This window comes from Narcine bancroftii, chromosome 2 (assembly GCF_036971445.1).
Source record: "Narcine bancroftii isolate sNarBan1 chromosome 2, sNarBan1.hap1, whole genome shotgun sequence".
Classification (NCBI taxonomy): Eukaryota; Metazoa; Chordata; class Chondrichthyes; order Torpediniformes; family Narcinidae; genus Narcine; species Narcine bancroftii.
The window spans coordinates 227,264,563-227,279,244 of record NC_091470.1 but is presented as its reverse complement, the minus strand read 5'-3'; the positions used below and the strand labels follow the sequence as shown (position 1 = coordinate 227,279,244).

At 40.9% G+C, this 14,682-nt stretch overlaps 1 protein-coding gene and 1 long non-coding RNA gene across 4 annotated transcripts in view; one reads left to right on the top strand and one right to left on the bottom strand.

Moving 5' to 3' along the window:
- The window catches only part of LOC138755112 (sperm-associated antigen 1-like), a 115,078-nt gene extending 100,637 nt beyond the window's left edge, over positions 1 to 14,441 (bottom strand). For all 3 annotated transcript variants that reach the window (XM_069920425.1, XM_069920424.1, XM_069920426.1), the window contains exon 1: positions 14,230 to 14,441. The gene's annotated coding sequence lies outside the window, so the exon portion shown is untranslated. The remainder of the gene's footprint in view (positions 1 to 14,229) is intronic.
- LOC138755115 (uncharacterized) overlaps positions 14,313 to 14,682 on the top strand; it is a 3,165-nt gene continuing 2,795 nt past the window's right edge. The window contains exon 1 of the long non-coding RNA XR_011352033.1: positions 14,313 to 14,461. This is a non-coding gene — a long non-coding RNA (uncharacterized lncRNA). The remainder of the gene's footprint in view (positions 14,462 to 14,682) is intronic.

The window sequence follows — 14,682 nt, the reverse complement described above, 5'->3', positions numbered from 1 at the left end:
GGGTGAGAAACAGAATTTAGTGTATGTAGAGTTCACAGCGTACGTAACGAACGTGATAATTAAAAATGCAGTTATACTTAGAATGCTTTTGCAATACTAACCAATTAAAACAGTATTAATAAGAAGGGGAAGGGCAAACAATAAGGGTATAAAAATCAATGCACTGTATGTATCGGGGCTTAACTGGTGAGAAGCCAGTTGAGTCCAACTCTGCAGACTTGTAAATAAAGCTTGTCGTGTCATCAGTTTTAAAGAGACTCATGTGTGAGAAGTTTTATTTCTGACATTAACTACTCTAATCTCTCCTCATCTCTATCCCACCTGGCCCCAACATACCAATTTCTCCCACAATTACCCATATCTATTAATCTTTTCTCCCCAGTCTTCTGTTCTCAGGTTGGAAATTTTGCTTTCCCCAACTTACCAATGGTTCCCACTAATGTGTCAAACTTCTCCACTCTAACCCTGCAAGTAATATCGTTCAATGTACATCCAATTGCAATATGTATTATCATGTGCCTCAGATGTTAAAGAAGTTTGCAACAGGTTGATATATAGGACTAGGTGTTACAATCCCTAACTTTTCAGTATTGGTTAGATTGATCTTCTCTCATCGAGTTAGTACGGTTGGTTGCCTCAGTTACAATAATGGACGCTGGCAACTAGGGAATATTAACCAGTATCAGACACAGCTTCATTTGTATTCCCTATTGAATGTTTCAGCCTTTTAAATACAAGATACCCTCTGCCAAAGCAGACCCACCACAGGCTGATCAGACCTGAGTGTGTGTCCCACATCCATTTCTCCTAGTAGGCATTTGGAACCCAGGTAGGATCCCTCCTTTTTAGCCAGAGCCAGTGACTGCTCGTTTTTGCTGAGTTGGATATGGATTTAATTGCCTTTCTGAGGGGCTGAGATTCCTACTTCCCTCAGAAGCTTGGTCATGGATTTGGCAACAAATCCTCTTTAATCGACTTCAACCAGGTGCACACTAACTTTCCAGTCACACTCTTTTGCTTCTGCAGCAAGATTAGTACTCTATAGTGTAGTATCTTCTGTTCTTGCGCCTCATCCATGGTACCTTCCCAAGGAACCATCAGCTTTATAATGAAGACAATCTGCTGAGAGCTGGACCAGTGTACCAGATCTGGTCTCAAGTTGGTTCTTTATTATCGTTGTTTTTGGTTCTTCATCATTCGTGCATTCCTCCTTCAACCATCTAGTTTACCAATTAGGATGCATTGGAATTTCTAGGATCAAGACAATATTCTTAAAATGACACCGAGAAATATTGTACCATAGAATCTGTATAGGCCCCTTTTATATTATCACAGGAGTCAATAACATGATTGTAAAAAAAGGTTGTATATTCCATTCAGAGATGGCACTAATTTAAATTTAAATTTTATTTACAACACGGTGGAAACCAATTTAAATGTGTGCTGCTCAATTACACCTAAATTAACCAACAACTTCATACATTTTGGAGGGTGGGTGGAAACCAGAGCAACCGTGGAAAACCAATGCAGACACAGAAAGAATGTACAAATTCCTTACCGGTGTTAACCGTTACACTAACTGTACCACCCCACAGTCACAATTAGGGGTACAATAAGAAGAAGTTCCCACTATCTGCAGCATGGCAGTTGAAAGCATTGATGGACTGCTTAACCCTTTGTACATCAAGTGTAGAAAGCATATGTACTCTGTGTCCCCATTTTCCAGGACAGGTTTTATACCCAACCACCAGCTGGTTCGTACTAGTTTACCCATGGACCCAGTTCGGATCACACATTATGAAAGGTTCAAAATGGTCAGATTCATTAAAACTAAGAATGTACAAGAGGCCAGAACTGAAGGACCCTAAAACATTTAATACTTTCTGGGTTGGAAGAGATCATTTAGATATGGAGAATGAAATGTGAGGAACTAGAAAAAAAAATCAAGGATTTTAAAATTAAAACATTATCTGTATGTCAACAAGTGAGAAAGATGAAAGAAATTTGCAAATAATTAAAACATGGGAAGCATACGTTTGCTAAAATTACACAAGGTGCAAGGTCAGTGCAGAAATAGTCTCTACTTGAGGGTCAACAAAAGGAAAATGGTTTCTGCAGTAAAATAAACTAAGGCAGTTTAGAAGTTAGACATTGTTATGGGGACGTAGGCAGTATTAGTGATAGGAGAAATATGTCGCTGAAAGTTCATCATAAGGTCAAACCCAATAAGAGGGTTCTGAATAATCAGGCTCAGCTTCAGACTTTTTGTTTGTTCAAAAATTTAGGTCAGAAGTTTTACATTAGTTTGATGACAGAAAAAAAGGCTCCAAAAGTAACCCTGGCCGGTGAGCATGACAACATAGCAGGTAAATTATTGGAAGGTGTTCTCAGAGATCAGATATACAAGTATTTGGAAAGCCATGGACTGATTAGGGATAATCAAAATGGCTTTGTACATGGTAGGTCATGTTTAACCAATTGATAGAGTTTTTCAAAGAGGTTAACAGGAGAGCTGATTATGGAAAGGCTGTGGATATTGTCTACATGGACTTTAGTAAGGTTTTTGACAAGGTCCCACATGGGAGTTAGTCAGGAAGGTTCAGACATTTTCATAGTGAGGTAGTAAACTGGATTCATTATTGGCTATACAGGAGAAGCCAGAAAGTGATGGTGGATGAATGCTTCTCAGACTGGAGGCTTGTGATTAGTCGTATGCCTCAGGGATCTGTGTTTGTCATCTATACCAATGATCTGGAAGATAATGTGGTAAATTGGATCAGCAAGTTTGCAGATGACACAAAGATTGGAAGCATTGTGGACAGTGCGGAAGGTTTTCAAAGCTTGTAGAGGAATCTGGACCAGTTGAAATTATGAGCTAAAAAAATAGCAGATGGATTTTAATGCAGACAAGTATGAGGTGTTGTATTCTGGAAAGGCAAACAAAGAAGGGACATACATGGTGAATGATAGGGGACTGAGGAGTCCTGTAGAGCAGAAGGATCTGGGAATACAGATACATAGTTCCCTGAAAGTGGCACCACAAGTAGATAGGGTTGTGAAGAGAGCTTTTGGCATACTGGCCTTCATAAATCAACATTGGGTCTAGGAGATAGAATGATATGGTAAAGTTGTATAAGGCATTAGTAAGGCCACATTTGGAGTACTGTGTGCAGTTTTGGTCGCCTAACTACAGGAAAGGTAGCAATAAGATAGAAAGAGTGCAGAGAATATTTACTCAGATGTTGCCTGGACTTCAGGAAATTAGTTTCAAAGGTTAGGACTTTTTTTTCCCCTGAAGTGTAGAAATATAAGAGGAGATTTGATAGAGGTATTTAAAATAATGAAGGGTATTGACAGGGTAACTGTAGGTAAGCTTTTTGTCACCAAGGTTAAGTGAGATACAAACCAGAGGACATGGATTAAGGGTGAAAGGGATAAACTTTAGGGGGAACTCCTTCACACTGTGGGTGGTGGGAGTATGAGAACCCAGATGAAGTAGTGATTGCAGGCTCAATTTTAACACTGAAGAAGAATTGGACAGGTACATGGATGGGGGGTGGGGGGAGGGTTAATGGAGGGCTATGGACTAGTTGCAGGTCAGTGGGACTAGGCAGAAAAATAGTTAGGCACATACAAGAAGCAACAAAGGGTATATTTCTGTGCTGTAATGTTCTATGTAGATATGCGGCATGGTTAGATGCAGTGCCAGAAATTGGGGTTCAAATCCAGCGCTATCTGTGAGGAATTTGTATATTCTCCCCATATCTCCGACCCTTCAAAATATATGGGATTGTAGGTAAATTTTAGTGTACAGTAAAACCCTTATTATCCAGAATTCTAATAACGGGCACCTCAAGCAACTGGCAAAAAAGTTTAAAATTGTAAAAGTAAATGCTCTCTGAAGTAACTCGTAAACCTTTGGTGTAGATGGGAGCAAATATTTAGCCAGTGGAGGGCCTTGGTCGTGCTTTGTTTGTGGCAGCTGTTTGAATAAAGATGCATGAAACAGAAAGGGCATCACCCAGGATGAAGAGCTGATTGATGCCACTCGCCGTTGGGGGGCACTCTCAAAGTGTCTCCTTATCCCTGCTTATTAATAATCACACTGGTCAAAGGTTTTATCTGTAAATTTGGATGTGGGGGAGAGATAATTATCCATAATTTTATGATTCATCTTTCGGACGGCTCCATGGAGGGGAGGAATCTGCAGATGCAGCTATGATTAAATGTTTTCAAAGAATGTAACTGAAAATAAAGTAAAATGCTTCAAGGTTTATATATTTATGCAAGTGAAGTTTGTTCAGTGTAAGTACAGTATAGTATTTTTGTCTTTTAAACTGTTTATTCTTAATCCAGGTGTATTAGTTAGGCATTGTAAGAGTAAGTCTCAAGCAACCAGAAAACTCACTTATCCGGCATCTACCAATCCCCATAGGTGCTGGATACCAAAGGTTTTTCTGTACAATATTTGGGCGGCACAGGCTCATGGGTCAGAAGGGCCTGTTACCATGCTGTATGTATGTCTATGTCTAACTGATTGTTGTTAGCAAATACATTTTTGGATATTATCACCCAGCAATAGCATAAGAAAGAATAGCATAAAGGTATAAAAAAGAACAAGAAATGTACCAGGGATGTAAGTTAATTGGTAAAAAACTGGGCAACATGGACTCATGGGCCAAAATGGACTGTAACCATGTTGTATGTCTAAATTTAAAATAAAAAACGCAAAGGATATATCTGAAAAACAGAATTAAGATGACACACCATTATAAATGTTTTTCTGCCTACAAAGGACAAAATTGAATGTTATGGCTCATAATGAAGGAGAAAGCCATAGACTGACAAAAGATAAAAATAGACTTCATTTGGTGGATAGAAAAGTGGCTAATGGAATTCAAACCAGAAATGTGTGACACTATGTATTTATGGAAACTGGCAAGGGAATACATAATTAATTGGAGGATAATACAAAGTGTAGAGGAACACAGATTCCTGAAGGTAGCAGACCAAGTTGGTAAGATGTTTGAAAAGTTATATGGAATATTTTTCTTCTAATAGTCAAGGTATAAAATGTAATAATTGGATACATTAGTCATATTGCAGTAGTATATTTAATTTTTGATATGTTATGAAAACAATATGAAAGACATCAGGGGAGATTGGGAGTAAATGCTCTTCCTTAGAAGGATGAGGCAGCCAAGGCTAACAAGCACCATTTCATCAACTTTCTACAGGAGCTCTATCAAGAGCATCCTGGCCAGATGCATCACAATGTGGGACGGTTACTGTACAGCATCCAATCAGAAGTCAACCCAATGGACCATAAAAAGAGCAGAGAGGATTACTGGGATCTCCTTCCACCCATCAATGTGATTTACCAGGATAGTTATTTAAAGGGGGCTCACAAAATCTGTAAGAACCCCTACCACATCACACACAGCATCTTCTAGCTACTCTCATTGGGGAAGAGATGCAGAAGTACTAGAACCAGAACCACCAGGCCAAGGGAGAGTTTTTTCAAGATTCAAATTATTGTCATGTAATATGAACAGTGTCATATTACACAAAATTGCCTTTTGTCTGATGCAGAGCAGACAGATTCGCCATTGGCAGAAATTGCCTGAAGAGCCTCTTGAAGTCAGAGAAAGAGAACCAAAAGAGTTCTCCCTAGAATCAATAAGTGTTTGTGGATTTGCCTTCAGCACTCCCGCAGCCTCCAGAGCCACACAGTCCAGTCCAAACCATCATCAACCTGAGCTCCAGATCCAAACCTCTAATATGATTAGGAACCCTTCAGCACCCTCACGTATTCCGGTTCCGTTACCTGGTATCCCTTGAGCCAGTCAGCAGCACTCTGCAGCCTGGTGCGAGTCCCATGACTGCAGTCTCCAGCAGCCCACAGCCTCCATGGGTTCCTCGCCTTGTCACCAACAGCCTGATGCCTGTATGGGTCCTTCAGCTGAAATCCGTAGTTAGCATCCCATGGGTCATCTCCTCTGCTCTCCTTCTCAGACCGGGGTGAGGGTGGGGTGGTCTCTCCATGTTCTGGTGCCCTGTGCAACCCAGTATCTGCAACCCTTCATGGCTGCTGACAATCATAGATGCTACGATCTTGGGTGCAGACCCCGGGATCGCAGATTTTAAACAAAACACCAATTAAAGGCTTTTTAAAGATTGTACAGAGCCATCAGCAGTCAGACTGGGTGGCTGGATCCCATGAGAATGCTGTGTCTCTGCTCCCCCCTCCCTATGGATCTGCACCAGTGCCAGCAGTGCCATTATAGCAGCTCTGGCAGTGCCACCTTTTTTGGGGAGTAAGATTGTTGAACTGCTGTAACAATTCCCTGTGAATCTACTATTTATTCATGATATTTATTTGTAATATTTTTATATAAGACATGTATATAGATTCTGTCCATATGTAGTTTGTATGTGTTGGCACTGCTTTTGCACCCAAGAATGCTGCTTCTACAGTTAAATCAGATGATAAATAAATGAACTTGGAAACTTTATCATCAATGAAAGATTGATGATTGCTTTGGATGCAGTTGCTTTCTTTACAATCTTAATAAATTAGAGGAGATAATAATGTCTAGAGTGAAAATAAATAAACAACTTCTGCCCCATGTACACCACAGTAGATCATTTAGCCAATACAGATAGATCCCGTCTTATGATGGGTTTCGGTTCCAGGACTCGCACTGTAAATTGAAATTATTGCAAGTCGGGGTGTAGCAAGATGACCCTGCTCTTGGCACTCCCTCCTCCCCCACCCCCCACCATCTTCTCCTCATGGCGCTGAGTAACTAGGGGCAGCTGCGTCATCTCACAATCTATGTTGTGATTTGGAACAAGTGTGCAGATTGTCTTCACTCTCTCTTCTTCCCCAGCAACGGCAATCTGCACATTTTCCAAATCACCTTTTTAAAAAAAAATGGTATTGGGTTCCCAATGAGGAGCACCAAAATGATGTCACTTTGGGGGAGTGGTGGCAGTGGAAAGCAATCTGCATGTGCTGATTGGACCGAAACGTTTCCTTCAGAGAAGGAAAACCAACCATAATGATACAGTTAGACCCTGATTTACCTTTATTCAAAACAGATTCTGACCATCATAATGTTGAAATATTGCAAGTCAGAACATCGTAAGTTGGGGACTATCTGTACATCAACAGTGCTGCTTTTTAAGTGAGCTGGCAATCAATTCATTTGAATAGGGACACTTTGGCTTGGCTTCGCGGACGAAAATTTATGGAGGGGTATGTCCGCGACTGCTGCAGGCTCATTGGTGACTGACAAGTCTGTTGCGGGACAGGCAGGCACGGTTGCAGCGGTTGCAAGGGAAAATTGGTTGGTTGGGGTTGGGTGTTGGGACCCTAAAGGTTTACAAATTATAGCAACGATCTGATTTTGAGAGTTTCTATCATCAAATATTTGTCTCCCAGGTCTATTGTTGGCAATTAAGAGAAAACCTTATTGAATTGGCTGTTCGTGCATAATTCAGTATTACTGCTGGCTACCAATCAATTAATTTTCCCCTTTATGCCTCAATTCTGGAGAAGTTACATTAGCATTGCTGCAAACCAGAAATTCCTTAGCCCAATTTAAATTGAATCTGTTTTGTGAAGTTAGGCTTTTTGACAATGCCTCTACTACCCACCAGCATTCCATCTGCCTTTCACTGGATTTATTCACCCGCTCTCTTACTTTCAGTTATGTGTGTTCCTCCACATCTTGCAGTATCCTGTCATTAATTATTATTCTCTTGGTTGATTTATATTCCTGAACTACATGTCACACGTCCCCTTTGTCAACTCAGGGTATTTTACTCGAAGTCAACTCATGAATTCTTTCTTTTTTTTTTAAAAAACTTTATTTATTCGTTCAAAATACAGATAATAAGTAACATATATAACAATAAACTAAACATGAATGATATATAAAAGAAAAAAAGAAGAGAAAAAAAGAGAACCACCCCCACCTTTCAGCCAACTCTCCTAAGGAGAGCCATAAAGAGAAAAAAAAATAAAGAAAAATTAAACATACATATTAAGATCTAATCAATGTAAATCAAAATATAAATATTCTGAATATAACAATCACTTATTAATAAAAAAACTATAGTTATCACGCGAAACATGTGATTTTTTCCATTATTAAACAATATTTCATCTCATTATGCCATCTATTAATATCAATCATATTCGTATCTTTCCACGTACTAGCAATACATTTTTTCGCAACAGATAATGCGAAATATACAAAAGCAAGTTGAAATTTATCTAATCCCAGACCTTTCAGAGGTTGCAAACTACCCAATAAAAATACTGTCGGATCTAAAGGTATTTTAATCTTATACAGGTATTCCAGAAACAATTGTACTTTCTTCCAAAAAGATATATGACCAAACTGCATGAAAAAAAGTTCTAACAGCGTTACCACATCTAAAGCACAAATCTGATTCATGAAAACCATATTTTTTTTTAGCTTTTCAGGTGTTAAGTATAATTGATGTAAAAAATTATAATTAATCATTACATAGTGTGCATTTATCAGTCTAGTTACACTATCATAACAAATATCTGACCAATCATCCTTGGAAAAAATAAAACCAATTTCCGCTTCCCATTTACCTTTAGATTTATCCCAACCCTTTTTATCCATACAACTCATGAATTCTTCACGCAATGACAAAATAAGCACCTTGGAGAGTAATTGTTAGGATCGCCACTAAATTTGAAAAAAATCCAAGTAGTGAAGAGATCGTTTCGGATGCTTGCCTTCATTGGATGGGACATTGATTACAAGTGTTGGGAAGTCATGTTGAAGTTATACAAGAAGTTGTTGAGGCCACACTTGTAATGTTATGCACAGTTTCAGTCAGTGTGCTGTAGAAGGATAATGTAAGTAGAAAAGAATACAGATGTTTATGAAGACATTGCCAAGATTAGGGAAGTTGAGTGATCATGAGAGACTGGAATATCAAGGCCTGCTTTCTTTAGGGGCTGGAGGTTGAGAGGGATCTTATTGAGGCCTATAAAATAATGAAGGGGCATCAATAAGGTGAATCGTGACAATCTGTTTCCTCAAGTAGGAGAATCTAAGGAGAGGGGATGCAATTTAGAAGGTAGGTGAGGGGACAGTTCTTCACTAAAGAGAGGGAATATGGAACAAGCTGCCAGACAAAATAGTACAGACACTGACGTCCTTTAAGAAACACTTGAATAAATACAGTACGTGGATGAGAGGGACTTGGAGGAGTCTGGTCCTAATGCAGTCAAATGGAACTAAAGCTGGAGGGCACATTGTTCAGTATGGATAAGCTGACCTCAACTCTGGCCACGCACTGCATATTAATATATGCCAGCACAGGAAACAAATGTAATAGATCTCATGGCAAACAAGGTTCATTAGACATCACAGGAGAGAGCCCTAGAGATCTACACTATATTTGCCAACACTCCCAGTAATCTATGGCCAAACTTATGATTATGCAGATACACAGATAGCAAGTTTGCAGAGAATAGCACTTAGTGTAGTAAGGAGGCTTATGGAAAAGAGTAATCAAAGATACTAAAATACTAAGTTCAAAACCATGGTCTTAACTCTAAACAAACTATCGAGATACTGTAGTGGCCCGCACACGGAGAAAAAAAACCAACCCACAAAATGGCCAACAAACGTGGCGACCGCATGGACCTGGAGGCGACACCAGCCAAGGTCCCAGGTGACCTCCCGCATGATGGGAAGACAAGGAACTGTGGCGGGAATGCTGACCAATCCCAGGTCGGTACTCTGATAACACAGGGCCCTGATGTCAGCAACTGGGGTTCCTATAAATGCAACGGCCAGTGCAATAAACCATTCTTGACTTCAAGGCTTTGGTGTGCGTGCCATTCTTCACCACGCAATCGCTACAAAGAGTACAAGGAATCAGTTGGGCTAAGAAAAATTCAGAAACTCTTCATATTACTCCTTTGGAATTGTGGATAACATTTTTTCCATTCAAGTTCTATGGATTCTGAAAGGGCCAATGAAGTTAACATGGAATATTCATTCTCTTTTGCAGGAGGGACAGATGCTCAACAAGTGGATTAGTGAGAAATAATGAATTCTCTCCTGCATAACAGGTGGTTTGCATGTGCTCAGAACACATGAACCTGAGATTGTCAATTCCATTCCAAATGTTCCTTTTCCATTTTGAATGACCATGGACTATGGAATTCCACTAGACGATGGGACATTACAATTTTTCAGGAACTCTAAACAGATCAATGATTGATGGAATTCAATGTTGGGTATGTTACTGATAAAGTTTGCCTACTGGAGTTGTTCTAGTGTAATTACAGCCACAGTAATGATGACATTGCCCACGAGAAGAAACAAATATTCCTGCCAGTGAAAGTGGAAAATTTTGTGGACCATGCATTGGTGGCATCTCTCCAGCGCATGAGGTGCCAAACATAGGTAGCCTATGCCTTGAAAACATACAAGAGGGTTGGAATCACAAATGCCTAGAGGACCATGCCATTTATATCAGGTTCAAAGTTCAGATTTATTGTCACATAAAACCCTCAGATTCTTTTTGCATGGATCTGGCAGAATTTCTACATATACAAAAGAGAGAAATGTAAACAAAGAAAAATGTAAACAAACTGACAATGCAATACAGAAAAAAATAAATATTCAGTAATAAATAATATGCAAAATAAGAGTCCTTAAATGAGTCTCTGATTAAGTCTGTTGTTTAGGAGTCTGACGGTGGAGTAGTAACAGTTGTTCCTCAATCTGGTGGTATGGGTCTTGTGGCTGGGCACCCTCCAGCCACATGGCATGAACATTGACTTTACTGTTTTCCATTAAACCTGCTTGCCTTTTCTTTTCCCCTCCCCCCTTCCTGTTCTTCCACCCACACAGCCCTACCATTCCCCCCTCTCCCCCTCATTGCTGCTGTCCCCCTCCCTCCTTTCTCTACCTATCATCTCCTGCCTTGCCACCCCCCCTTACCCCTTTCTAACCTTTTGTTCGGATGCTTGCTGGCATTTTCTCATACTTTGATGAAGGGGTTCAGCCTGAAACTTTGGTTATGTATCTTTATCTTTGCTACATAAAGGACACTTTTTGACCTGCTGAGCTTCTCCAGCATTTTGTTTTAATTTTCCTGTCAGATGCTTGATCAATTCCCTACTGAATTGTGAAGCAGTCTTCCTCCACTGCTGCAACAACAATGTATTCCATATGGTATCCACTCATTGCATATAGTAAAGCTTTCTCAGAAATGTTGCTTTTGCCAATTAACTTTATTCAATGTACCATAGAAAAGCTGTCAATGCAGGAAAGATTATATTCAAGATGCACACAAGGTAGAATTTGTAACAGCACAGGTATGTCATGTCAATCATTTTTTGATTAAATGGAATCTGTCAGTGATGTAGCTGATGGGTAGCATATAAATGAAGAAAGTAAGAGACTAAAAAATTATACCCAAAAAAATAGTTAATCCAAAATTAAAATAAAATTTTGGAAGCATCCTCTGAGGCCAACCTTTTAAGACACTGACACTTCATTCACTTCATGATGGACTGGGAAAAGTGAAAAAAAGTGTTCTTAAGTTACCTAGGAGAAGTGATGGAAAGAGAATGTCTGTGATAGTGTAGGGGCCAAAGTTCAGCTGGTGAAGTGATGTGACTCAGAGAGCATCTTAAGGACATCATGGAGAGTTGGATAAATACCTGCAGAAAGATCAAAAGCCAAAGGGGGCGCAGGAGGAGAAACTTTTCAAGCAATATGTAATGATCTTAAATTAATCCAAAAAAGTTCAATTATGGCTTTCAAAAAGGAACGACAAATCGTGAGAAAAAAAAGCCTGTAGTGTTGTGGTGAAAGGCATTTGCATATATATATGGACTGGCCTATCCGAACCTTCCTGACCTTCCCTAACTCCTCCATTGGCTCCTCCCCAGATTTCCCAATAAAGGCCGGAGTGCCAGGACTTGCCCGCTCTTGCTCCTGTACCTGGAACCTGGCCAAGTAGTGTATCAGTAATGCTCAGGTTTTTGGTAATTAAAGCTGTTTAATCACTCCATCATGTTGATGTGATTACTGTGCGCTCCACAAGTGTAAATTGAAGATTGACAAAACAGCTAAGTATATTCAAGGCAGAGATCAATAGAGTTTTAGATACTCAGCAAATGAAGAGGTGATGAGAAAACAGGTCAGCCATGCTCTTATTCCATTTCAAGTCACAGAGTCAAACATTCAAAATGTCTGGAAGACTATCAACTTGGTGAAAAATGCCCTTTGATTTGCCTGAAACCTGTTGGTTTTTGAGCACATATAGAAGTTGTGAGTAAATGCCGCTGACTGGCACATTGCAGGCTGCAGGAGTATGCACTGAGGGATGCACTGAAGCTTGGTGAAGCCAATGCGAGGATGCTGTGGGGTAAGGACCACAGTCTTCTGGAGCAGCCCTTCTCAACCCTTTATTTTTTGGTTATGGCTTCCTTAGGGCTCTGCTCAAAGTTTACAGGCCCCCTTCCCTGTGAAGCAGTCAAGCTTAGTTGGTTTATTCCATACTTCTCCCCTACACAGGAAATATTTTATGATTGCAGTCCATGTCCCCCCTTAAATGTGAGTGAAACATGAAAGACTGCAGATGCTATGATAGTAAAAACATTCCAAAATGCTGGTGGAACTCAGCTGGTCTTTCAGCGTTCATAGAAGACAAAAATATGTTGCTGACGTTTCGGGCCTGAGCCCTTCTTCAAGGAGTATCCAGAATAAGCATAAAGCAGGAAATCTCATAATACAGTCAATGCATGCCAGGTGAGGAATCCAGATCAACAAAAGAGGTAAAACGCAGGATTCTGTTGACACCATGGTTAAGTGGGAAAAAAAAAACCACACAGAAATGCTGGAGAAACTCAGGTCAAACAGTGCTTTTATGTAGCAAAGGTAAAGATACATCACCATCATTTTGGGCTTAAGCCCTTTGTCAAGGTATGGGGGAACATGAGAGATGTCTGAACAAAAGGGGGAAGGTGGGGTGGTGAGTGTGGAAGATGATAGGTGGAGGGGGAGCAAAGCAGGAAGGGGGAGGAGTCTAGGCTCGGTGGAGAAAAAAAAGTAGGAACTGGAATGATTAGTTAAGCTGGGGGGGGGGGGGGGGTAAGGTAAGCTGGTTAGTGGAATGCAGTGAACGCAGTGACCTGCTGCATTTCTCCAGCATTTGTGTTTTTTTTCAGATCAACTAAAGATGGATCTGATAAGGGAAGAATTTATTATGTCTGTGTGAAAGGAGACAGGGAAAAGGGAGGGAGAGGCAGATGGGGAAGGTGATGGGGAGAAATGAAGGGGGGGGGGTTTAAATGAAAGCTATTGGTCGATATTAATGCCATCTGGTTGGAGGGTGCCCAGTCAGAAGGTGTTGTTCCTCCAATTTGCAGGTGGTCTCAGTCTAGCAGAGCATGAGACCACGAACAGATATGCCAGCAAGGGAATGGGTTGGGGAATTGAAATGGGTGGCCACTGGGAGATTTCCCCCACCCCACCCCCTTAAATGTGCTGTGGCCCCCATTGAGAATGGCTGGTCCAGAGTCCTACCGTCACTGGGCAGTGAGAGGCAGAGAGGGAGGGGAAGTAACGACAAGGTGCAACAGTGGTGGCAGTGCTGCGAAATAGAAAATGAATGGAGCAATGCACAGTGATGGAAATACATGGCTATGACGCTAAGGGAACGAAGAGACTTTGAACGGCGTTCCTTTTGTACATAACTTGTTGTGACTAAAATCTAGTTTGGGTTGAAAGAACTGGACTGCTCTGCCAATGTAAACTCAACGAGCGGAATGAACACAGGAACTAGACTGCACACGAAGCAGGGGTGGAGGAGATTTATGGAACAGCTGCCACTCTCATGAGGGATAACCGCATGATTTTCAAACACCTATGCTTTGCAGCGGTGAAACTACATTTTTACCTACTTAGCTTAAAGTCCGACTCACTTCATAATGACTGTACCCTATAATAAATTGAAGAACACCCCGAACACTTAAACAGCATTTCCCTGGGCCACGCGTTTCCATGGAAACGGCCAAGCCCTCATTACCGAACGGCGGTAAAAATGAGCACGTTTAACATTTCAATTTAAAGGAAAAAAAATACGCCCTGCTTTCAATAGAACAAATGCACGACACGTTAGTCAATCTGATAGCTTGTATATGACACTCACGGATAGAATTCCCAAGTTCAGCCGGTCGTCGACTCTGTCCCAACTGACCGGAAACGGATGGAATCTCAGGACGTCATCGGCGGGCTACGTGCCACTCACACTGCGGGGAATTCTACCTGCAGACGCCGTGGAGGTCAAAGTGCTTCGCTCAGGTCGCATCCCCCGAACGGTACCTCTTCCCTCCCCCACCTCCCCCGGCCGAGAGGCTCCGGAGACTGAAACAGCATCAAAGGTATCTTTTAACGTCACGTAAATAACATATTACATGATATATTTCAACTCAGGGCAGGCCAACTGATGCCCAAATTACAGCCCAACATGGTTCCCCCTCCACCTTCAGTAGTGCTGAATGTGAAATAATGGATTAAAAATTCCGTGTTTCTTCTAGTCCAGATCCCACAACCCCGTGTGGCAATTGCCAGATTCCATTTTTTTGTGGGGCCTTGGTAAATC